We start from the raw sequence: 24,674 nt of genomic DNA on the forward strand, positions 1-24,674 counted from the left end.
CGTCTGAGATTTTTGCTCTCTTTTTCTCACTCTCCAAGAAAAAGAAGGCAATTTTGCATAGTTTCTACAAATCTTGGCCAGGTGTAGGTGGGTGGGTGGTGTTCTGCCTTCCCAATTTCCTCCACTCCCATTCCATAGGATGATTCTAGATTGGGGGCAGTATATGGTTGGAGATGCAAAATGGCAGCCTGACTGCCAATGAAAGTGCTACTGTTATCACTCACAGTGGCAACAATAAACATTGGTAAAGAAATTAAGAATCTGTGCTAACTCCCTGCTAATGGCACCCCCCCCCCTCCAACATCCAAGAAGATGTTGGAGAATGTTTCTGCCCCCGGAATAAATTCAGTAAAATCTTCCATCCCACTTTCTCTGCCTATTAATAGAGTGGATAAATTTTTGAAAGGCCATTTGCTAACAGCTCTAGCTAGGGCAGATTGCACAGCTATACACCATGCTAATGATGCTGACCCCACTAGGGGAATGTGTCCTTAGAATGACATGTAATCACACAATCTGCCTGAGCTTTCATCCTAAGGGGAAGCTGCATATGTTTCCAGGGACACCACAGGAACAGCCAAGGAACAGCCGGAATCGCAACATTCCTCAGCTTCACAGGGGTGTGGCAGGCACCTACAGTGTTAGTGCTGAAAATTTATTCAGGGATTTTTATGCTTTTCATGAAGCTCTGAAATTTTTTGGATATTTTAATTTATTGTCGCTGGCTTTTTATTGCATGCGCTCTCTCTCTCTCTCTCTCTCTCTCTCTCTCTCTCTCTCAACTGCCTTTCTCATGAAAAACAATACCTCGGGTTACAGACGTTTCAGGTTACAGACTACGCTAACCCAGAAATAGTACCTCAGGTTAAGAACTTTGCTTCAGGGTGAGAACAGAAATTGCACAGCGGCAGCGCGGCGGTAGCGGGAGAACCCATTAGTTAAAGTGGTACCTTAGGTTAAGAACAGTTTCAGGTTAAGAACAAACCTCCAGAATGAATTAAGTTCTTAACCTGAGGTACCACTGTACATTAACACCACAGCTTAACTGGGGGTTACGTTCTGGGGATCGTGCCTAAAAGCAAAATTGTGTATCGTCAAAACACATTGGATGCAATGATGGATGGGCTTGCCAAACCTCCCCCCCCCCTTTAATCTTTTTTTTTAAAGTTTGCCAAGCACATAAAGCTGAATGTGCACAAGTTAAATGTGTGTAAGTTGCAGGCTTGGGATGCCAGTGGCAGTTCGAATCCCTACGACGGTGTAAAGCTCCCGTAACTCGGTCCCAGCTCCTGCCAACCTAGCAGTTTGAAAGCACACCAAAAAGTGCAAGTAGATGAATAGGTGCCGCTCTGGTGGGAAGGTAAACAGCGCTTCCTTGCACTGCTCTGGTTTTGCCAGAAACAGCTTAGCCATGCTGGCCACATGACCCAGAAAAAACTGTCTCCGGACAAACGTCGGATCCCTCAGCCAGTAAAGCGAGATGAGCGCCACAACCCCAGAGTCGTCTGCGACTGGACTTAACTGTCAGGGGTGCTTTATCTTTACCTTTTTAAAATTACAGGGTTACTATATGTAAGTCACAGCCCAGCATTCCTTGGAATTCTCCAAAGCAAAAAAACCTCACTGCAATTTTGAAATTGCTGGTTAAAATCAGAGCAGTCTTGGAAGGTTCAGTCTGCCCCTAGATTCAAAATGGAAACCAGTTGTATCTAAACGAAAACAAAAATACTGTTCTTTGGTGTCAGAGACCCTGTGAGGAATATGCCGGTGAAGAAGATCCCTACACTCAAGTGGGCTGCATCCTCGATAGGTGGCTTATTCAGTTGGGTTACACAGGTATGAAAAGAGGGTAGGCCTTTCTTGATCAGACCAAAGGCCTTGCCTCATAACCCCATGTAATTTTTGTTTCCATTGCAAAATCATTGCTTTTCTTCCCATGTGCACAATTCACAAAATTCACTTAACTCCATATCAAAATCTTCACTTGAAACACAGACAACAATCCGTGTAACTCTGACTGAAGTTGGTAAGATTTATTTCCATGTAAGCATGCTAAGACTCATTGTAACACACTGCATGCTCAATTGGCTTGTAGATCCAGCTGCCATTTTCTTTTTCTGTGGACCAAGAAATAAAATGACATCTATTTGAGGTATGCCTAGTGTCTGGTTTGTTCTTCTTGTTGTTACTTCACATGGTGAGGTGGTGTTGAAATTCCACAGCACATAATCCTTTCAACAGGTAATATTTCTGGCATGTCTGATTTAGCAAAAGGTATCAAACCAGCAATATGGGAAACTCCCATACAGAAATATCTTAAGGTCTGAATCTGGATCATCTACATTGTAATCTTTCATATTTTCTGGACTCCCTGTATCAGTCCCCAAGCTCATTCACAAATTCTGGAATGAAGCTAATTAAGTACAGGGAAAAAATATTTTTGCTAAAATATTGGAAAATGCTATATTAAACAATCTCAAGATGGAAAATGCCGATATAATATAAAATAAATCTTACTAATGAAGCTCACCGCGCATCAACTCATTCTTCTGCACTTTTATGTGCAGTAGTGGTTAAATAAACGCTCTGATTAGCATCTATGTTATATTGATTTGAGAGACTGGTTTGGTAGGTGCTATTAATCACTATCTTGGCTGTATCAAACTCTGAGCTCTGACAACCAATCTACTGTGTTCCAAGTTCTAAATATGGAAGATGTGCTTCTTATCTCTTCATATTAGAAAAAAGCAAGTTCACAGTAACAACAGATACTGGGAGTCCATCACTTTCTTGCATAAAACAGCTTTCTATCTTAAGGGGGAGAAATGTGAATTAATAATATTTTGCAAATTTACAGATTTGCAAAATCTTTTACAAATTTACAGATAAGGAGCTTGTCTGGACCAATAGTTCTCAAGCTATGTTCCAGGAAAGAATGGAATCCCTTGGAAGCTTATCGGTGATTTCTCAATGAGAAGCTGAGTTTATGGTAGACCCACTGCCCTGAAAGGCACTTTGCCCACAATTACTCACCATCCAATGAAACTTGAAGTCTAAGGGGCAAATTAGGAGTGTTCTGCAGTGCACTTTTAAAATAGGATGGTGGACTGTAGCATTAAAACTTTTGACTGTAGCACTGCAGACTGCAGGTGGAGGAAACATCTTTGTACAAGTGCTCTAAAGTCCTCCGTGCATGTGGTGACATGAACATTGGTGCAATCCCCACTGCAGGAGAGGCAAACCATAACAATAACACCCTTCTGGACCATCTAGAGGAGCTGGGGGCACTGTTATACAGTGATTCCGCTCCTTTCTCCTGGGCTGTGTTCAGAAAGGGGTGGTGGGGGGATGAGTGTTCAGACCCCTGGGCTCTCACTTGTAGGGTGACTCAAGGTTCTGTCCTCTCCCCCATGCTTTTCAACATCTACATGCAGCCGCTGGGAGAGATCATCAGGGGGTTTGGGCTGGGTGTTCATCAGTATGCGGATGATACTCAGCTCTACCTCTCTTTCAAATCAGAACCAGTGAAGGTGGTGAAGGTCCTGTGTGAGTGTCTGAAGGTGGTTGGAGGATGGATGGTGGCTAACAGATTGAGGTTGAATCCTGACAAGACTGAAGTACTGTTTTTGGGGGACAGGAGGTGGGCAGGTGTGGAGGACTCCTGAATGGGGTAACTGTGCCCCTGAAGGACCAGGTGTGCAGCCTGGGAGTCATTTTGGACTCACAGCTGTCTATGGAGGCACAGGTCAATTCTGTGTCCAGGGCAGCTGTTTACCAGCTCCACCTGGTACACAACTAATCCAGAATGTGGCAGCTGGACTGGTGACTGGGATCAGCCACCGAGACTGCATAACACCAGTCTTGAAAGACCTACATTGGCTCCTAGTACATTTCCGAACACAATTCAAAGTGTTGGTGCTGACCTTTGAAGTCCTAAATGGCCTCGGTCCAGTATAACGAAGGAGCATCTCCACCCCCATCGTTCTGCTGGGACACTGAGGCCCAGTGCCAAGGGCCTTCTGGTGGTTCCCTCACTACGAGAAGCCAAGTTACAGGGAACCAGGCAGAGGGCCTTCTCGGTAATGGCACCCGCCCTGTGGAACCCCCTCCTACCAGATGTCAAAGAGAAAAACAACTACCAGACTTTTAGAAGGCATCTGAAGACAGCCCTGTTAAGGGAAGCTTTTAATGTTTGTTGGACTATTGTTTTTTAATGTTTTGTTGGAAGCCGCCCAGAGTGGCTGGGGAAACCTAGCCAGATGTGTGGGGTATAAATAATAAGTTGTTGTTGTTTTAAGCTTCACAGTGGCTTGTCTCTTCAGCAGTACATAAAATCAGTGCCACAGATTCAGTGTTCTTGGACCACATGTGCAAGGGCTTTTGTTCCAGCACAAAGATGCAAAAAGAGGTTGTACAAAGAGAAATTCAGTGCGGAAGAGGCAAACTTCTTTTTTTAAGCTTGTCTCTTCAGCTTGTCTCTTCAGCAGTACGTAAATTCAGTGTTCTTGGACCACCTGTGCAAAGGCTTTTGTTCTAGCACAAAGATGCAAAAAGAGGTTGGGCAAAGTGAAATTCAGTGCAACAGTTTTGCTAGCAGATTTCATTGTGCAACAGCTTGCACAACCAGAAGCATTGTTTATTGTGGGTCATCAAGGTATTCCATGTGTTTGTGTATGCATTATGTTTCTTTCCTTTCCCGACTGATGTGCTATTTTTTTTTAAAAAAAAACAAATCAAACCATTGTGTCTAGTTGCACAATTAGTTGCACAACAGATACTGTTAGGGTAACTAGCTCATCACTAAGCAACATTTAATTTAGCATGCTGTTGAATTCCATCCTCAAATTTTCAAAGCAAATATGCAAATGTACCTCAAGAAAGTTGAGTTTTCAAACAGGTAGGCAGTATTCATCGTGGCAGTAAAATGCTAGTTTTATAGCAGACTTTTTTCACTCCGTTCCATTTCCATAAAACAGCATACTTACAAGATGTTGCCTCACTCAATATAAGCACTCATCAAATAAAATGCCGGGCAAATGTCCATATTTGCAGGGCCTGTGGGATGAGTTTATTAGAAACCATTTTAACACACAGGCAAAGATGCTTTTCAAATCCCCTAAATCTATATGACAATGTTTCATCTGCCATGTTCATTCCTGACATTCCTAAATCTCTCATATACAAATATCTTGCACCTTTTTTTGATACTAATTTTTCTCTTCCCCATGCTCTCTTTATGATTGCCATTTTTTAATTTGCATTAGCTACGTTAGAGAAATCAGAGACAGGAGTGGAAATTAGGGTGATGTGGGGCGGGGGGAGACAGAAAAGTAGGGGATAGGGAATGTAATGGAGTACAGTGGTACCTCGGGTTACATATGCTTCAGGTTACATATGCTTCAGGTTACAGACTCCGCTAAGCCAGAAATCGTACCTCGGGTTAAGAACTTTGCTTCAGGATGAGAACAGAAATCATTCTCTAGCAGTGCAGCAGCAACAGGAGGCCCCATTAGCTAAAGTGGTGCTTCAGGTTAAGAACAGTTTCAAGTTAAGAACGGACCTCCAGAACGAATTAAGTACTTAACCCGAGGTACCACTGTACTGTCGATATGTATCACTCCATATTGCTATATGTGTCTTTATTTATGATCATAAATATAGTGTCAGGAGTAATTGCCCCCCCCCAAAAAAAATCTCCTCCCTACCAAAGTAAGACTTCAATATCTTTTTGGAGTAAACTTAGACAGCCATGAAAATGGTCAGGGATTATATGAGACACAGTCCAACAACACAGGGAAGATCACAAGTTCCTCATCCCTGTCATATACTCAATTTCCCTGATGCTTGAGCAGCAACTGATTTCATGGCACGTGAAGCTTCCAAAAGAATGAGTACTTTTATAGAACTGGTCCAGAGAAATTCCATATACAGGGAGAGGGAATATTCCTGGATATGTATACTGGGACGTATTTAGAAAGTGTTAGTATATGTCCCTATGGACTGTCGCCTCTTTAACTTAGGTAGTAGGATAATGGATCCTTGTTTCCCCACTTCTGGAATGATGTTTTGCCTCAAAAAGAACATATGCTACACAGCCCAAGAAACAACATATTTTCCTTCTGCAACTGCTGCCAGCCAACTGCTCTATTTAAATCTAGTAGGATGGCAAGAAGATTATCTCTCCCCCCTCCTTCCTTCCCCTTTGGGTATCCACCATCTGCTTTTTGTTGTTGTTTTTAAATTAAAACGCTTCCTGATTAAGAAAGGAAACATGCCAGCTTTATTCTGGCTTATTTTTAAGGTCTAGCATGCTTATTCAAAAAACATTAAGTAAACCACAACAGGCTAGCTTTGGATTTACCTATAGGCACTATGTATAGTTAAATTGTGTCCTCCCTAAAGGACATGATTGTGGTGAGACCTGGAGACTGACCACCTGTGTTGTGGGTGGGTAAGATTGGTCAGCCACAACACCCAATTGGTAGGTCCCTCAATGTTGGGTTCAATCTGGCCAATGGGGCGCAGTCTAAATGGGTCGAGGGACCTATATATACACATGCACGTGACCCAGAGCTTCTCTTTTGGCTCGTGCATTCGGAACACCCACCTACCTTTCCCTACTTTTAGGGCAATGTGTGCTTGATCTTGCTATGCCGTCATGCGTCGTCTGTCATTGGGACAGGGGCACGGCAGGAATTTCCCCACTTGGCTGATTGGCTGGTGCCATTTGGGTTTCACCTGCCGCATAGCAAGTCGTCACAACTTGTAAGGTTGCGGATAGGCACTGATTCAGGTGATAGGGATGGGAGAATGGTCTCGCCATCCCCATGTGAAGGATATTCCCTTAAATAAATCCAGGGACTCACCTGGTTTGGTCAACCCCCAAGAGGGGGTTGTGCCTGTGCCTGAGTCCAGGGGGTCATCTGGGAGGTGAACATAGTCTTTTCCTGGCTTTTTGCCTACCCAGGTGTTCACTCTTGGCTGACCTATGATAGAGCTCTGGGTCAGCGCTGCCTGCAAGGGTGCAGGGAGCTAGTCGAACCAGAGCCTATGCAACCACTCACCTACTGTAATCAATAAAGTTGTAGCCTAAATTCTGCCAAAAGCCAATACTAAAATTTGAGTCAAGTGTGACTTTATTTAGGGGGGAGATCTCTGGGTCTGAACACGCAAAAGCTATGCAGAAACTGAAAAATACCCCTCCCCCACAACCCCTCTAGCTGATCTTTTGCAATCTCTCCAACCCCTTCACTGCCCTACTTGGTCATAAATCTTATTAGTCTCAATGCCTAATGTGTAGAGCTGCATTCACATAGCCAGGTGTTCTAATTCCATAACATTTCCATAACTGTTAATTCCCACATTGTACCTGAGTTCAGTGGCGTAGCGTGGGTTGTCAGCACCCGGGGCAAGGCAAGTAATCTGTGCCCCCTAACCAGTGGATTTGCGCCCCCTAACCTGTGGATTTGCGGCCCCTAACCCCCAGATGTTGTGCCCGGTGCGGCTGGCCCCCCTGCACCCCCCACGCAATGCCACTGCCTGAGTTTTCACATGATGTAAAAGCCACTTCTGGAAACATAGCAAAATGTAGTGCAAGTTTAGTGGTCATTTTGGCATTATTTGCTTCCGGAGGGGGGCGGGGAGTTTACAAATAAGATGAAAATGAGTGCTAAACTTGTGCTATTCATGTTGGCTTTTGCACTGTTTGAAAGTGCATATATACCGGTAATGCTGAAATTAACAGTTAAGGGAATGCCAGAATAGTGGAATAAACTACTGTGCACATTGAAATGAGTTCAGTGTTTTATGAGACTTACAGACCCTCCAAGTGCCCCTATTTTCCAGGGATGCCCTGGATTTTGAGAAGCCGTCCCACTTTCTGATTTGAACCCAGAATGCCCCACTTTTCTTTAGGATGTCCCTATTTTCATTGGAGAAATGTTGGAGGGTATGAAGTTTTTCGACCCCTGAGCCACCTGAAGGCAATTCTGTATAAGGAAGTTTTTTAATGTTTAATGTTTCATTATGTTCTTATATGTGTTGGAAGCTGCACCAAATGGCTGGGGCAGCCCAGTAAGATGTTGGGGGGGGGGTATAAATTGTAAAATTATCATTATGGAATGGGACATCCCTATTTTCATCGGAGAAATGTTGGAGGGTATAGACTTGCATGTGGCTGTGCTTTGAAATACTCTTGAGATTTTATGAAATGTAAGCTTCGACTATAAGTGTTGTGACTCACAATATAAGGTGAAGGAACTTTTGTAAATTATGCTACCTTTGATTTCGACAGAGCATTCATTCTCTTACGTTTTACTCCGCTGAGAAGAGAGTGATGAATTAAACAGAATATATGCATACTCTTTAACTCTCTTTTTAATGCATACCTGAAACAGTTCATCATCCCCAATCTGAAAGAGAGATGGAAGAAGTTGGTCGGCCTAAAAGCAAAAGTTATTTCTGAAGAGTGCCGAGACGAGAAAGTAGTTGTCTTTTTGTCTTTGAATAAATGTGCCATGGATAAACTAAATTAAAAATGGAATGTGTGAGAAATCTGACTGCACCATATATTTTGACTGACCCTTTTTTGTCACCAGAGAGAGATGCTCGAAATTATATTATATCTTATAATTATAAATATAATTAGGGCATGACCAAGTATTGTTGTTGACTGATGAGTCAGTATATACCAACTGCAAAGTCACTGTGTTATCTAAAAAGCAACAAATGCATTGCATGCAAATGTAACTAAGGAAGCTCTGATGGATTTTAAAAAAGAAATAAAATGAGTTTAGAATGGAGAGGCGTTGAGGGAGGGGTGCGAAAACTCTTCTCTGCCTGATGGTTTTACATTCCACATTGCCGTGCCAGTTTATTTTACTTTTCCAGGTAGCAACAACTGTGTTATCTGAGGAACCACTTACATGCAAGGGGGTGGGGGATAAGGCAAGCTATAAAGTAAATTGTTGGCTGTATTTTATTCTGCCTTGTGCTAAAGACCTCACAGAAGAGGCCTGCACACAATTAATGTATTTTATCCTCTCAACCACCATTGGGCTGAGAGACTGTAACTTTCCCAAAGCAAAGACATGCATGTGCATTTGATAGGAATACAACACATCTCATCATTGTAGGGAAAAATCTGACTGGATGACTTGTGTGCCTGTTTAATCTGATGTCCCTGGTTCTAACTGTTGATGGGCAGTGTCAGGACCTCTGCTCTCCTTCTTATAAGTCTTCTTTGTTTTTAAAACAGATTTGGATGGGTAGTTCTTCAAACTGAGGACTCATTCAAATACAGTGGTACCTCTAGTTATGAACTTAATTCGTTCTGGAGGTCCGTTCTTAACCTGAAACTGTTCTTAACTAGAGGCGTGCTTTCACTAATGGGGCCTCTTGCTGCCGCTGCGCTGCCAGCTCACGATTTTTATTCTCATCCTGGGGCAAAGTTCTCAACTCGAGGTAACTCTTCCAGGTTAGCGGAGTTTGTGACCTGAAGCATTTGTAATCTGAGGCATTTGTAACTTGAGGTACCACTGTATAGGATTGTCCCCTGTAATGTAGGACACCTGGTCACCCTATTCTTTAGAGCAGGGGTCAGCAACCTAAGGCCCATGGGCCACAAGCGGCCCACGGAGGTTGTTTAACCAGCCCACGAGCCACCTCTGAACCAAGCCGCCTGCTCGGTGAGTCCTCCTGCGCTGCGCTAAACCAGCGCAGTGCAGTGCGGGGACTGGCTTTCACAGCACTGGAAATCGCATCTGCACAGACAGAGATGGAAATCACACACGCTAACACACGCACAATTCGGCCCAAGAAGGGATTTCCGCTGGAGTGAACTGGCCCAGGTGAGGTAAACCTTGCCAACTCCTGCTTTAGAGACACTTGCCATGCTTTTTCTCTGCAATTTCAAAGGCAGACCCATCTAAAGTGTGTTACAGTAGCCTAACCTATAGATTCCTTGCACATTGAAAATGGGAAAAGGGTCTTTGAGGTGGAGCCTTGGCCCTTTCTTTGGATTTATGGCAGGGTTTTGTGTTTGTTTGTTTGTCAATGATGGATCTTAAAACTAATCAAACTTTAATGGTCATTTGGGTGTTCAGATGATTGTATTGTGAGTCACCCTCTGGATTTAATTTGCCATGGGGCAGGATATATATTTGTTACATAAAGCGTGTTCTCCTTCATGGAGAGCTCGTGTTGCGGTGGGGGCTGCCAGGACACTCCAAAGCTGTGGGGCGGGCTAATTGACCATTGGCCACTGATGCGATTGGGCTTCCCTTGTCATTGGGAAGAAGTTAATGTTGCCATTTGTTGACTGACAGCCAGAAATGCTAAAACTCTTTGCACTAGGCTAGGGCTTCCTCTTTTCACCCGTGTATCGGATTGCCCATCCCCCCTCCCTAGAATTAGGGTTGTTTGGTTGACCTTGCTATGCCTGTCATGGGGTTGTCCGCTCTTGGGGCAGGAGCCCGGTAGGAATTTTGTCCATCTGCCAGATTGGCTGGGCCAGTTGGTTTTTGCCTACTGCGTGGCAAATCGTCACAACTTGTAAGGTTGTGGTTAGGCATTGGTTTATGGTTTGGTTGGTTGAGGGGCATGGATTGGCTGTGCCTGCCCGTCTAATGCTGCTGCTGCAAGGGATTCCGTTAAAGGAATCGGGGGCTAACTATTGCTTGTCCACCCTGTCAAGGGGGCTCAGGCCACTGCAAGAGCTCCTGGCTGCATTTGGGGTGGGCTGAAGGCAGGTTCCTTGCTCTGTAGCTAGCCCCAAGTGTATTCCCTTTTTCTGACTTTTGCATGTGTGTGGAATGTCAAACTGTCCCCCATGGTGGGGGCAGCTAGTCGCAACCAATGCCTAAGCAACCACTCACATGTTTGTATTTTAATAAAGTTGCGGCCAAAATTATGCCAAAAACCTTAAACTAAAATTTTGGTGTGGTGTGTGAGTTATTTGGGGTGGCCCTGGGGACCTCGACACGCAACAACAACGGTGACAAAAACCAGCCCAAAGTCCTTTCCATTTAGAACGATCCACTCTGTTGAAGTTCTTCTATCATCCTGATGTTAAAGTGGGCTGCATAATTCAGAATATGCAAGGAGGAAATGTAATATAAATTTCATCTGCTTTCAGCATCCCAGAAGCCTAAACAGAGCAGGAAAAAGGTACGCCGGATAGAACACCTACCAAGTATTCATTTCACATTCACGGCATCCCAGTAAATGAGAGAAAGGTATGATAAACTGATGCATGAATATAAATTGGATGATGCTTCCACTGCAGGACATGAACAAAGTGAATTGGAAAGCAAGACGGCAATCATAGATTACATTTGGTGATTTCGCCCAGAAGGCTTTAGTTGTTCCAACCAGCAATAGGCTTAGAGAATTCAAAAGACAGAATGAGGAATTCCAAGCTTATAAGAAACGAGTCAAAGAGCAGAATGTTACTCCTGGGTACCGTACTGTATTTTAAAATGCTTTTCTCCATCATCCCCTTGTAAATATATTTAATATATTTGGATAGACTTGACCAATTTGTGAAAAATCAAGCCTGGCGGGGGGTGGAGGTGGAGTTGATTTGCAGTGGGGAGAGGGAATCAAACCTGCAAACAGAAAAGCTCAGTAAGACGGTGAAAGATTTATAATAAGGAATCCGATGCTGTTCTCTAGACTGGATGTTTTAAAGTGGAAAAGGCTCGTCCTGTTTTAAGCCAGAATTGATTGTGCAGGTAACAGAAAACCACTTAGACCTATGTAGAAAACTGCTCAGACCCATACTGTCCAGGCAAGAGACAAATGGAATTGTGGACAAGCCCTCAGTAATCTTCATGGCTGAGTCCACATTTAAAGCTGCTTCTCTCCAGTCTGAGTCATAGAATCATAGAGGTGAAAGGGACCCTGAGGGTCATCAAGTCCAACCCCCTGCATTGCAGGAATCTCAGCTAAGGTCTCCAAGTCAGATGGCCACCCAATCTCTTCTGCTTAAAAATCTCAAAGGAAGGAGAATCCACCACCCTCTGAGGGAGTCCGTCCCACTGTTGAACAGCTCTTACCTCTTGTTGTTCTTGGGTGTTTTTTCAAAAAAAAAAAAAAAAAGGATTTTCCAGATTTATTTTTTTAAAAAACAAACAAATAAACTAACAGACAAACATACATCTCCACCGTAATTAAATCAAACTTCATAACATTGTTAAGTGGCTTCCTCTTATCCCCCTGGTTGAATTTCAGTATATATCATTTTAACGGTTTTCCAAAACCTAAATTCTTAAAAGTTTAACTTAATGACTTAACATCTTTCTTTCTTAACAATTCAACTTTAAACATATTAATTCATCACATTATAAATTTAAATCCTAAGCCTATCTGGTATTTGCAAGCTTTCCAGTTAGGTTAATTTAGCATATTTAACTAAATAGTCTTTAAATTTCATCCATTCTTCCTGGTAGTCCTCCTCCTTCTGGTCGCAGACTCTTCCGGTCAGGTTGACTAGCTCTGAAAAGTCCATCATCTTCATCTACCAATCTTCTACAGTTGGTACTTCTTGTGTTTTCTAATTCTTAGCTAATAAAATTCAAGCAGCAAATGTAGCATACAAAAATAATTTAACATCTTTCTTGGGCAGTTCCAAACCTGTTATTCCAAGGATAAAGGCCTCTGGTTTCTTAATACATGTGTATTTCAACATTTTTTTCAGTTCATTATAAATCTTCTCCCAGAAATCTTTCACCTTGGGCAGGTCGACCACATATGGAAAAAGGTACCTTCTTTTTCTTTATATTTCCAGCAGAAATTTAGCTAATGGGGCCTCCCGCTGCTGCCACGCCGCCAGAGCACGATTTCTGTTCTCATCCTGAAGCAAAGTTCTTAATCTGAGGTACTATTTCTGGGTTAGCAGAGTCTGTAACCTGAAACATCTGTAACCTGAAGCGTCTGTAACCCGAGGTACCACTATATTATTATTATTATTATTATTATTATTATTATTATTATTATTATTAAATGTATTTTTATTAAAGATTTTCTTGGTCTACAAAAGTATGTGCAATGTCTCTCTCTCTTTTCAAGCAACATTTTTACAGATCAGTTTTCTTTGTTGAGACATTAGGAAGAAAAGGAGGAGAGAGGTGGAGGGGGAGAGGTGGGGGGTCGGGTGGTGATGTTTCTATTTTACTTAATATATGTGGGGTTTTGTGTCAGCGTCCCTTGTACAGGTTCTTTGCTATTCACTTGTGTTCCTTTGGTGGTGAGAGTGGTTGGGATTGGCCTAGGGTGTGAGTCCAATATTATTTTAAACTTTTATTTATCATCTGCTTGTAAATCCACAGTACTCTGTTGCAGTCATCTTCATTGTCGTCCCATTCCCCCCCCCCCCTTAAGATCAAGGGCAAGAACACATGTGTTTGTTTGCAGAATATGCTTCAAAAAATTCTGACTGGTTTCAAGATGAAAAGACAGGGAAGTAACTCAGCATGTACTGCGGAATGGAATGCCTGGAGCAGTTTGACAGACCCTTTAAGATGTCATTTTTAAATAAGGAGGTGCTTCGGGTTTTTAAGCTTGCTAGAAATCACTTGGGCACCTAAGATCCTTCAATCACAGCATCCTGGTCCAGAGCAACTGAGTAGAGGTATTGTTTTGTCTTCACACACAGAATATGATCCTGTTTTGCATTGACAATGCTTTACAAAAAAAGAAAACACACACACACACACACTACTGAAATCATCCATCATGATAACAGAAAGAAAGCAGGATAATATTTGAACATGCTATAAGTCAGCTAAACACCCATTTGTGACATGTCATAAACTTCCAAAAGTGAGTAAAACAAAACAACAACAACAAAAACAGAATAGCTATACCCTCACAAGTAGGTGTAGTAATATACCTGTTTTCTGGAATTTCATTTGAGGGCAATTTGGATGGGAAAAGCAGAAATATGCTTTGGAAATAGGATAATAAAGGTTAGCCAAAAAGTCTGACTTAATAGGGGACTTTATAAATAGTGATATCATAAAAACTGCTCTTATTTTGGAGACATTTCTATTGTGCATTTATCAGGAAGCAGCAAGTACTCATTTGCCTTTCATTTACTTTTTAGCTACCTGCCTATTATTCTTTCTTATTTCCTCCCCATCTTCTCATTTTCTTGCATCCAACTACATAACCATCCACCCCATTCTTCTCCTCCCTTTTCAAGCTGGTTTATGATACTTACCTCTCCTTTTGTAAAGCCTCCTGTCATATCAATTGAGATGTACCTTTCCCAGAACCACCTGAAGCTTCTCAGAGAGATGGAAATGCAACATGAAGTAGGGGCTCTTTTTGAAGATCTACAAAGGAATCTAAGAAGTATGACTGATACTAATTAGAGGCAGCAACTTTAATACAGCCTGAAGACTCAGGAGTTTCTAGCAGCAAGATAATTGTCCTTCTTCCTACTGTCTCTTTCTTCTTCTCCTGATTATTCTTCATTATGGAAGCAGATAAATAAATGCCAGTGAAGAGATAAAGGCCTCATGTGTAACCATTTGTTGCAGTCTTGTTGCAATGTGAGAAGATCTCCCCTGTTTGTGATATATAATAATAATAATAATAATAATAATAATAATAATAATAATAATAATAATAATAATAATAATATACCCCGCCCATCATGCTTGGTTTCCCCAGCCACTCTGGGTGGCTTCCAACAAAATATTAAAAATACATTAAAACATCAGTCATTGAAAACTTCCCTAAACAGGGCTGCCTTCAGATGCCTTCTAAATGTCAGATAATTGTTTATTTCTTTGACATCTGATGGGAGGGCATTACACAGGACGGGCGCCACTACCAAGAAGGCGCTCTGCCCGGTTCGCTGTAATTTCACTTCTCGCAATGAGAGAACCACCAGAAGGCCCTCAGTGCTGGACTTCAGTGTCCAGGCTGGAACAATGGGGGTGGCGATGCTCCTTCAGGTGTACTGGGCTGAGGCCATTTAAGGCTTTAAAGGTCAGCACCAGCACTTTGAATTGTGCTCGGAAGCGAGATTGTTGTGGGTTGCTGGATTTGACAGCGTGGCTCTGAATACCAGTGTTGGGAGTTTCAGGTAGGCAGAGTGCTATTGGGTTAATTTCCAGCTTGCAGACATCTCACAGACATCTGGCTGGCCACTGTGAGAGCAAGATGCTAGACTGGATATGCCATTTGCCTGATCCTGCAGGATCATTTTATGTCCCTATGTTGCTGGTGCTGAGCAATGGGTAAAGTGGATGGCCCCATGACAATGCTGACTGAAATGCATCTTGGGTTTTCAATGGACTTTCCCCCAGAGCCAATATATTTTGTTACGTATGAGGTCCAATTCATAGAGAGATCCATGCTCTTAACCTATGTGCTGGATCATGGCAAAAGCAACCAGAGCATGTGTAACGCCAGCCAGTCAAAAGGCATTTGGAGAGTATCACAATGTAGAGAAATTAAAAATCACTCAGGTGCCTTTTTGATTCACTGAAAATGACCTTATTCAGTCACCCTAACCTTGCATGTCTTCAGAGTGCTCCAGGTTATCATCATGAGCACATGATAATTAGAAATCTGACACAAGGGTATGTGGACTGTCTGGCTAAAGTAATGAAATGTAAAGCAAAGGGTGATGTAATAGGTAGAAGGCTATGCATTCATGATGTGTAAGGGATGTCAGAAAATTCTGACAGAAACAAGAGTGGAAATTGCCATGTCTGGAACAAAAACCAATCCAACAGGTACATTTCCTTTGCACTGAAATGAATGGAGTGGAATAACAATAATAATGTATTTTACGCAATGAATTACATGTTACATAATTTGGCACAGCAGAGAGCAAGTTTAGTATGTAGTTGATGGGTTTTTTATGGAAGATGAACTGCAGTAGAAAAGAAACAGCTTCATGCCACAATTGCAAGGTGGAATGGAAGATGTTGCCTTCTTACATCCTTAAATGTAGCTCTAACTTCTTCCACATTTACTTCAAATAGTTACTGAGATCAAAGAAAGATCTTGCTATTTGTTCAGCCTCTTGCATGAGGAAATAGTGTTTCTTTGCTCTTTCTGTGGGCAAACATCTAGTTAACTATCATAATATACCTGAGATAAGGAGAAAGGTTTGGATGGACTTAGATCTTTACTTAGGTTCTATACCACGGGGAGAAAATACTGTGCTCAGCTTACATGTTCACATCAGAAGCATCTACAAACATAGATAAAAATAACTGCAAAGGGATCCAGGTAGGCTGAAATATTTCTGAACATCATTTTGATGGTCCAGAATCTGTAAACCTGTGACATGCTTCACTGTTCTTTTTCATTTGTCTCTATAGTTTAAGCTAGATGTCAAGTTGCTCCTAACTCCCAAAGAGAAAGCTGGGCCAATTCAAATTATTCCTTTGGAGATAGTCTAAGAAATTCACTTGACAAGCTAGCCCATTCCCTCCAAATAATCTCAATGTTGCAATGGTTCCCAACCCCATTGTGTGGGGAATGTTATTTATATAGTTTAATTTTTGAAAGTAACTGTGGTGATCACACAGGGCCCCCGGACGTTTCACAGTCTATTGTCCCTGTGCCACCACTGTGATAGCTTTCTTCGCTGCCACCACCCCGCTTCTCACAGGGACACATGGAGTCCAGACAGCTGTTAACATTAACAAATAATCAAGTTTATTTTTAAATGCAGGAACAAGCATATGGTTACAGTTTATTTTTCTCTTATCAGTTTTCTCTTAATCTTAGTTCCTAACAACTGCAAACTGATTATTCCAACTATGTATCTGACTCAACCTAACAATTCCTCTCACTCTCTCACAATACGACTCGACCAACCCACTGCCTATTCCACCCTCTTCCTTCTCTAACACCCAAGCCTCAACTCCCAACTGACAAACCTCAACTCCCAACTCTCAAACCTCAACTGACTTTCAAAACCCCCCACTCTATCTTTTACTCCCCCTTTGCATTCTCACTGGCCAATCACATCACACCCATTTTAACCCTTTCCTTGACCCATCCTAGGAGACAAACGCCACATTAATTAATGGTGGGCACAATAATTTCACAAATAGGGAGCCCACATGGGTAATTACCATGGGCAATGCTCATGAAAGGAGATCTCCATACAACTCTATATTTTATTCCTTCTCCTCTCCTAGGCACAAACTCACTCTTTCCTTCCTTCCTTCCTTCCTTCCTTCCTTCCTTCCTTCCTTCCTTCCTTCCTTCCTTCCTTCTTCATTTTGTATACTGCCCTTCATCTGAAGATCACGGAGCAGTTCACAACATAAAAATACAAAACACAAAATACATAACGAAAAACAAAGATAAATAAATAACCCCTCTCCCTCAAACACACTTAATAGGTCATAGATTATTTAATCAACCCAAAGGCCTGGTTATAAACTAATGTTTCTGCCTGACACTTAAAGATAATGTTATGAGTTTGGGATGTTAAGCTAGGTACCAGACCCATCTGATCCCTCTATCCAACAAGTTTTAGAAGGCTTTTAATTATTGGTATAGTCAGGCTAGCCTTCTGGTGAGATGGTAGCCTGGGTGACGATGCTTTAAAGAGGATTAATGGGCTCCGTGAGAGACAGTAAATATGTGGGTCCCTTTCCCTCCATGGAAAAGGCCAGAGTTTGGAGCAGAGGTAGCTGTGATGTGACCTAAAGGTAAAGCTACAAACTGGAGAGAGAGCCAGGGCAATGTTTGAGAGCATTGTTTGAGCTGAGGCTGTGGCTATGGAAGAAACTTTAGAATACCCAGCCTATTGTCAGAATTCTCCCCCTCCCCTCCCGATGGTTTCAAGGAGCCGGGAGGAAACAAGAAAGCTTTAACTTATGATTTATTCAGTCACTGCGGTAACAGACAAAGAATCCCAGTCTTTCCTCCATAATGAAGTTGCTCACTCTGGCTCCTCCTCCTTTCCCCTTCCCTAACAGCATCGGCCCCTACGGAAGCCTCCCGTCAACAAACCCCTCTGCGTACGTTGCTCTTGTACCCTTTAAGACGGTCGTGTTTTAGGGAATGGGGATCCTCTATGCTGTCTAATGAAGTGTTCCCTGGCTATTCTGTCTCCCCCTTCACTTCTCCTAACTCTGCATAGCTTGGCTGTTTGCCCATCTCTGCCTCATTATCTCCCTCTTGGCTTGGCTGCAATTCAAGGCTGTTTCTCTCTCCCTGTCAGATACAGGAGAATGGGGAGGCAATCTCCACCATTAAGCCTGCCTCTTCATTCCAGTCCTTGACACCTATTGGCATCAAGCAGGCACCTGCTAATTTTTCCTTTTGTTTATGGAAGCCTATCCAGACATACAGAAGTTGACGTGTGCTTTAATCTGTTCTTATCTTAACTGTTGATTTTAATTAAATTGCAACTTTGACTTGCATGGACAATTTGAACATTGGTTTGTTGACTTTGCAACCCACTTAGCAGTTGTATTTAACAATCAGGGGCTATATAAAATTTGCTAAATAAATAATCTATTAGAACTCACCCAGTGAGACAGTGCCACCATGCAATGACTTTTGAATTTTTATTTATTTACCGTATTGGCCCGAATATAAGCTGCACCCGAATATAAGCCACAACTTTAAAAAATCAAGGGGGGAAGGGGCGAGACAATACCCGAATATAAGCCGCTCCCTTAAAATTCTGCAGGCACTCATGCTCCCGGGCTGCTTCCTGGGGCGGGGGGAACCGCACTCCTTTGCTGGCAGCCTTCCCCCTCCTCCCTTCTTTCTCACGGCTCGGGAGAGGCTTGGGAGCAATGGGCAGGATGGGCACCATTGTCCCCCCCCCTACAGCCCTGTGTGGCATCCTGGGCAGGAGGGATGGCACTCTCCATTCCGGCCTTGGAAGGCAAGGCAGGGCCACAGACCTAGAGCAGCTGTTTCAGCAGTGATGTTATAAGATTGTGAATATAAGCCACACTTTAACTTTTCACAGTCAGAATTTGGAAAAAAAAGGTGTGGCTTATATTCAGGCCAATACGGTATTTATTTATTAAGTTTGTATACAACCCTTAAACCAAAGTTCTCAGGGCAGTGCACAGCATAAAAATACAAAACTAAAAACACAAAATACATAACAAAAGCAACAAGGAGAAAGCAGTAGTATCAGTAGTTTCTGTTGGAAGAGAAAGGGAAACTGTTCCAATAGGCCATGGGTCAGCAAACTAAGGTCTATGGACCAGATCAGGCCCAATTGCCTTCTAGATCCGGCCCACGGACAGTCCAGGAATCACCGTGTGGATCACCAGCATGTGGATCACCAGTGCACACGTTCTTTCCCTCTCCATCACACGGCGGCACTTTTCTCCTCAGGGATGGAGCAATCTTGTCCCACACCTGGTGCTGTCAATGGTGGGAGTCGGCTCGCCTGCCTGTTCGCCTCAGCAGGGTGGTGCTGTGAAGGGGGCATGTGATGGTGGCTGCTGGCTGCTCCTGCTCCCTCTCCCTCAGTCTGCCCTTCCTTCCTTCTCTGCGCCCCTTCTCCACGCCGCTTCCTCACATGCTTTCTTCGTCACTCACTGCCTGCCTGCCTCTCTCCTTCATTCCACCCATGGCGTTCAGGTGGGCTGTTGCAGTGGCCACAGCTGCCGCTTGTGGGTTGGCAGATGACTCTGTCTTTGTTAAGTTGTCAGACGACATACCAGACGACACAGCGATTCTTCAAACATCTCTTGTTTATTCACAGGCCAGAACAGAACTGAACTGAAGGGTTCAGCCAGCCTGCTTATATAGAGCTCCACCACAATGCAACAGTAGCAACTTCCTGTAACTAGCCAATCACTGAATGTCACTTTCAATCCTTTATTTGCATATGTAGACCTGAGTGGAAACTATCTACAGTATCCCCCTGCTGGCCCAGAGTGAGAACTTCAGTACATAACAGTCTTCTTCTCCATGGTGCCTCTCAGGAAGCAGCAGCAGCAGGTGGTGGGTAAAAGCTCTGTCGACGCCCCGGTTCCCCCACCTCTGACCGTGGCTCCTTCACCAGGGCTGCTGCTTCTTTCTTCGCTGGCCAATCCAGCCTCCTACCCCGCCATGACACTTGGCTGGCTGGAGAAGCCCAACTGTGGCTATTGGGATGACAACTGGGACAGGTAAAGCGAAGCAACTTCAGGCCTCTTGGGGGTAGGTGAACATCGTTACTTCCTCCTCCCCAAAAAAATATAGTCCAGCCCCCCCCCCCGCAAGGTCTGAGGGACAGTGGCCCGGCCCCTACTGAAAACGTTTGCTGATCTCTGCAATTGACAGTGGTGGTGGTGAACATTTTTTTCAGGATGCTGCAAATGGTACCTTCTATGGGGAAATCAAAGGATGACAGGAGATTTTGGAAAGTCAAAAGAAAGTGCTTTTCCATACAGCACATAGTTAAAATGTGGAATTTACTATCTCAAGACGAGATGATAGATACCAACCCAGATGGCTTTAAAAGGGGGTTAGACAAAGCGTGTTCTCCTTCAGGGAGAGCACGTGTTGCGGTGGGGTCTACTGAGCCACCCCCTTTGTTGCTGGGTAAGTTCTCCAAGATGGACAGGGGGCATTGATTGGATTGCTGAGTTGCTGGGGGGAAAGTTATGTTGCAATTTTGGTGGGAGGGGTAAAAGGTTTAAATACTCTGCACGCAGCCTTGTACTTTCTCTTTTGCTGCGTGCAACGGATCACCCGCTCACCCGCCCTAGAATAAGGGGTTGTTGCGTTGACCTTGCTATGCCTGTCATGGGGTCGTCTGCCTTTGAGCAGGGGCCTGGTAGGAATTTTTCCACCTGGCAAATTGGCTGGCTGGGTGGTTTTTGCCTACTGCGTAGCAACTTGTCACAACTTGTAAGGTTGTGGTTAGGCACTGGTTATAAATCTGGTGGAGGAGGGGTTAGGATAGGCTGGGCCTGCCCCTCCATGCTTGCTGCGGAAAGGGAATTCCATTAAAGGAATCCTGGGGCTTGCCATCTTTTCATCCAATCCCTGGAATGGGACTAGGGCCGGCAAGCCTTCAGCGAGCAGGCGGGTGAGAGTTGAGGGTCTGTGTCTCAGCTCCAATTCTTCCCCGACTTGCTTTCACCCGCACTGTCTTTCGGTGGTGCCCGGAAGTCAGTTCTGTCCCCAGGCGGGGGGACAGATAGTCTTAACCAATGCCTAAACAACCACTCACAGTTTGTATTTTAATAAAGTTGTGGCCAAAATCATGCCAAAAATCTTAAACAAAAAATTACGTGTCGGTTGTGAGTTATTTTGGGGGGTGGATTGGGGACCTCGACACGCAAATTTGTGGAGGATAAGGTTATTTTTTAAAAAAATGAATGGTGCTTTTAAAAGCAAAATATTTACCGCAGGTTTCCGTGTATGTTGTTTACAATGTTTCTTCACATCTTCATAGCTTGCAACCATTCTCCAGAAATCAGAAAATAAGCCTACTAAGAGCTGACCAGAGAAGAAAGAGATGTGTGTTTTTTTAAGTGTGGTGACACAAACTTATTTGTCAGAGATCAAATCTCCTGTGTGCAGACTGATGCAGCTTTTATTCTGAGACTTTGATAATAACATCAGATTGGTGCACTGGGGTGCACCAAAACAGCAAAGACACTTTTAAAAGTACAGCACAAGAGGAGGGATAAAGGCCTTGAGAAACTTGCTGCTTTCACAGTTAGCTTAAAGAGAAAATGTGGAACATTTTTTCCAAGACATATTGCTGAGTCTGGACTCTATCCAACATAATGCAGTAAGAGAGGTAAATTGTAGTAGGAGCAATACTGCTGACATTCTCTTTCTCTCTCTCTCTCTTCTATTTCTCTTGAAAACTTCTAAAGCTATTTTGTTCTTCTGTGTACTTCTCACAGTGCTTGGAGGATTAATATTATCCTGTAAACTCATCACATACCTTGTATAAATAAAGGAAATGCCTTAGTCTAGTTAAAGCTAAGAAAGGTAAAGGACCCCTGGACAGTTAAGTCCAGTCAAAGGTGACTATGGGGTGCAGAATTCATCTTGCTTCAGGGCAAGGGAGCCAGCATTTGTCCACAGTTTTCCAGGTCATGTGGCCAGCAGGACTAATCTGCTTCTGGTGCAATGGGACACTGTGATGAGTGTCAGAGTGCATGGAAACTCTGTTTACCTTCCCACTGCAGAGATACCTGTTTATCTACTTGCACTGGTATGCTTTTGAACTGCTAGGTTGGCAGGAGCTGGGACAGAGCAATGGGAGCTTACCCCAGCATGGGGATTTCAACTGCCAACCTTCCAATCGGCAAGCCCAAGAGGCTCAGTGGTTTAGACCACAGCGCCACCTGCTCCCACCTTAGCCTAAGGCCCCATCAGCACTATACTTTGAAAGCAATGTCATACCATGTTAAACAGCCATGGTTTCCTCCAGATCATCTTGGGAACTGTGGTTTGTTGAGAGTACTGCCAGTTGTTAGGAAACCTCTATTGCCCTCACAGACTTACAACTGCCAGAATTCCATGGGGAGAATGATTTATTCTTAAACTAAACTGGAACCGGTAGCTCTGTAGACATCTCAGCCACATAATGATGGGAATCAAAGCTCCTATCTTCTGCATATAACTAAAAAAATGTGCAGGGTAGGGTCACTGGCCTATTTCTTGATGCAAGGACGTATGTTTGAAGGATAGAATCATTTGAAACAAACAGATCCCATATATATTATTCTGTGAAGTGCCACAAAAATCAATGGAATCATCATCAACAAAAAAGGGAACTTTCTCAAATATGTGTAAACCAGTGGAATTGAACTCTGATTAATCAATCTGTGAGCTAAATGTTCCTTAAATCTTTTAGGGATTTTGAGATTTTTTTCTCTCTCTAATATATTTCAGAGAAGTCTCAATCACCAAGAAGACAGTCTGAAGGACATAATTATACTAGGTTGGAGTTGTAGTTAATCACTTTTGAAAGAGTGAAGAGGGCTTGATGGATTTCTTTTAATTAAGCTTTGCAAATGACTTGGAGGAAAATATAAATAGCTCTTGCAACTTTCTTTATATTTTGCTGTAGTTTTCTACAGGGGGCTGAACATTCCTGAAATACAGCATTACGATTACAGAAATGGCATACTATGTACAAGTTTTTAATGTCAGAGTCTTTCAGAAACTCGAAGTGCACATTGCACTATCCCTACCAAGATGATCTCCGTATCAACCACTTTCTCATAAATATGTTCAATGGAAAAATATACCATGCTGAACAAAACATCACAAGCAATAGTGCACATCCACTTGCAGCTCACCTTATCTAGTATTTGGTGCCCTACAATCATCATCATCATCATCATCATCTAGAGATGAACCAGCAAATGTCCATGTTTGTCTCTCACAACTAAGTGTGTAGATACCTGTCAACAGATTGGTTATTAGGTATGATCAGAAATGCACACAACTGATTTGTTGTTTAGTCGATTAGTCGTGTCCGACACTTCGTGTGGTTGTATGAATCCGTCCCAAAGTCACACATAAAGTTGATTATTTGATGTGTACAGAGTTGTGAATGTATATTTATTGGCCTCAACTTGATGGGTTACAAACTGGCAAACCAATCTAAAACTTTTCCCCAATAGTAAAAGTTAATATATCCCCCAAATAAAACTATTCATCACCTGCTATGGAGATCCATCTTGACAGGGCTGAGATGCAGTCTGACTGTTAACTGTTTCTGGCTTTACCAAGACTTAAAGCATATCCTCTTTGTGACATCACACATAACATCAGAATGGCATGTTTGCATTCAACCTAAACTATCTCCATGCCAACAGCAATGGCCAGTAAACTTCTGCAGCCAAGTAACCATCAGCCTGACTACCCAGTTGTTCAGATCTAGACTGTTGGATGTTTAATTTTTGCTCTCATAATCAAAGCCTGGAGAAGAGCTGTGTATATTCTGAAAACCTGCTTCCACTGTTAAAGAAAACTAATTGTCAGGGCCTGGGCAGAGGAGAAATGGTGGAGACCTCCTCCCCATCCTGACACTTCCAGGGAGGAGGAAGAGGAAGATAGTATAGATTTACAATAGGGGGTTGAGGGAGGTAGCAGCTCAGAGGCAGATGAGGGGAAAAGTTGGGAAATCATGGAAGAGCCAGAACAACACCCAGCTGACATGTCATTAGAAAGCATTCCAGACCCTCCATCTCCCAGAACCTGGCAAGCCTTAAAAGTAGGAGAGCAAAGAGCTCAAAGACAGAGAGCTCCCGTAGAAGAGACAAATGAAGAAGTGGGAGAGATAGGGGGTGGAGATTCACTTGGGACACCACCATTATCCAAGAGGCTGGGTTCTATAGCCCCTCTCTGTAAAGATTGAAATAAAAAAGAAGCTTTTCCTTATCTTTCTACTTTCCTGGGCAACCAGCCGGGAGCTGCTGGCAGCATCCTGACATGGAGTTCAGTAGCATCTGGAAGGCCAAAGACTTCCTCATCCTTGGTGTAGGGAGAGAATGATTGAACTGGACTCTAGATGGTTTGAGGTATATAACATCAAAGGGGTTTGGGTTCAACGGGGCACAAGCCCCCAACCTAAAGTGTTTGGTGTATCTCCAAACACTTTAGTGAAACATTTACACACATCCCACGCAAATAAAACTCACACAGATTGGAATACTATAGGGGGAAAAAAGTTTAATACATTTTTAAAAAATGACCTCTTG

General features: G+C 43.1%; 1 long non-coding RNA gene across 1 annotated transcript; it reads right to left on the reverse strand.

The window, feature by feature from the left end:
* Window positions 1-4,794: 4,794 nt before the first annotated feature.
* LOC309373830 lies at window positions 4,795-23,836 on the reverse strand. The gene is made up of 5 exons (XR_014170205.1): window positions 23,634-23,836; window positions 23,268-23,372; window positions 16,111-16,213; window positions 14,222-14,570; window positions 4,795-5,055 (listed from the first exon to the last, which is right to left on the reverse strand). It is a non-coding gene; the product is annotated as an uncharacterized lncRNA (long non-coding RNA).
* Between the last annotated feature and the right edge of the window lie 838 nt (window positions 23,837-24,674).

This window comes from Podarcis melisellensis, assembly GCF_964234715.1.
Source record: "Podarcis melisellensis genome assembly, chromosome: 7".
Taxonomy (NCBI): domain Eukaryota; kingdom Metazoa; phylum Chordata; class Lepidosauria; order Squamata; family Lacertidae; genus Podarcis; species Podarcis melisellensis.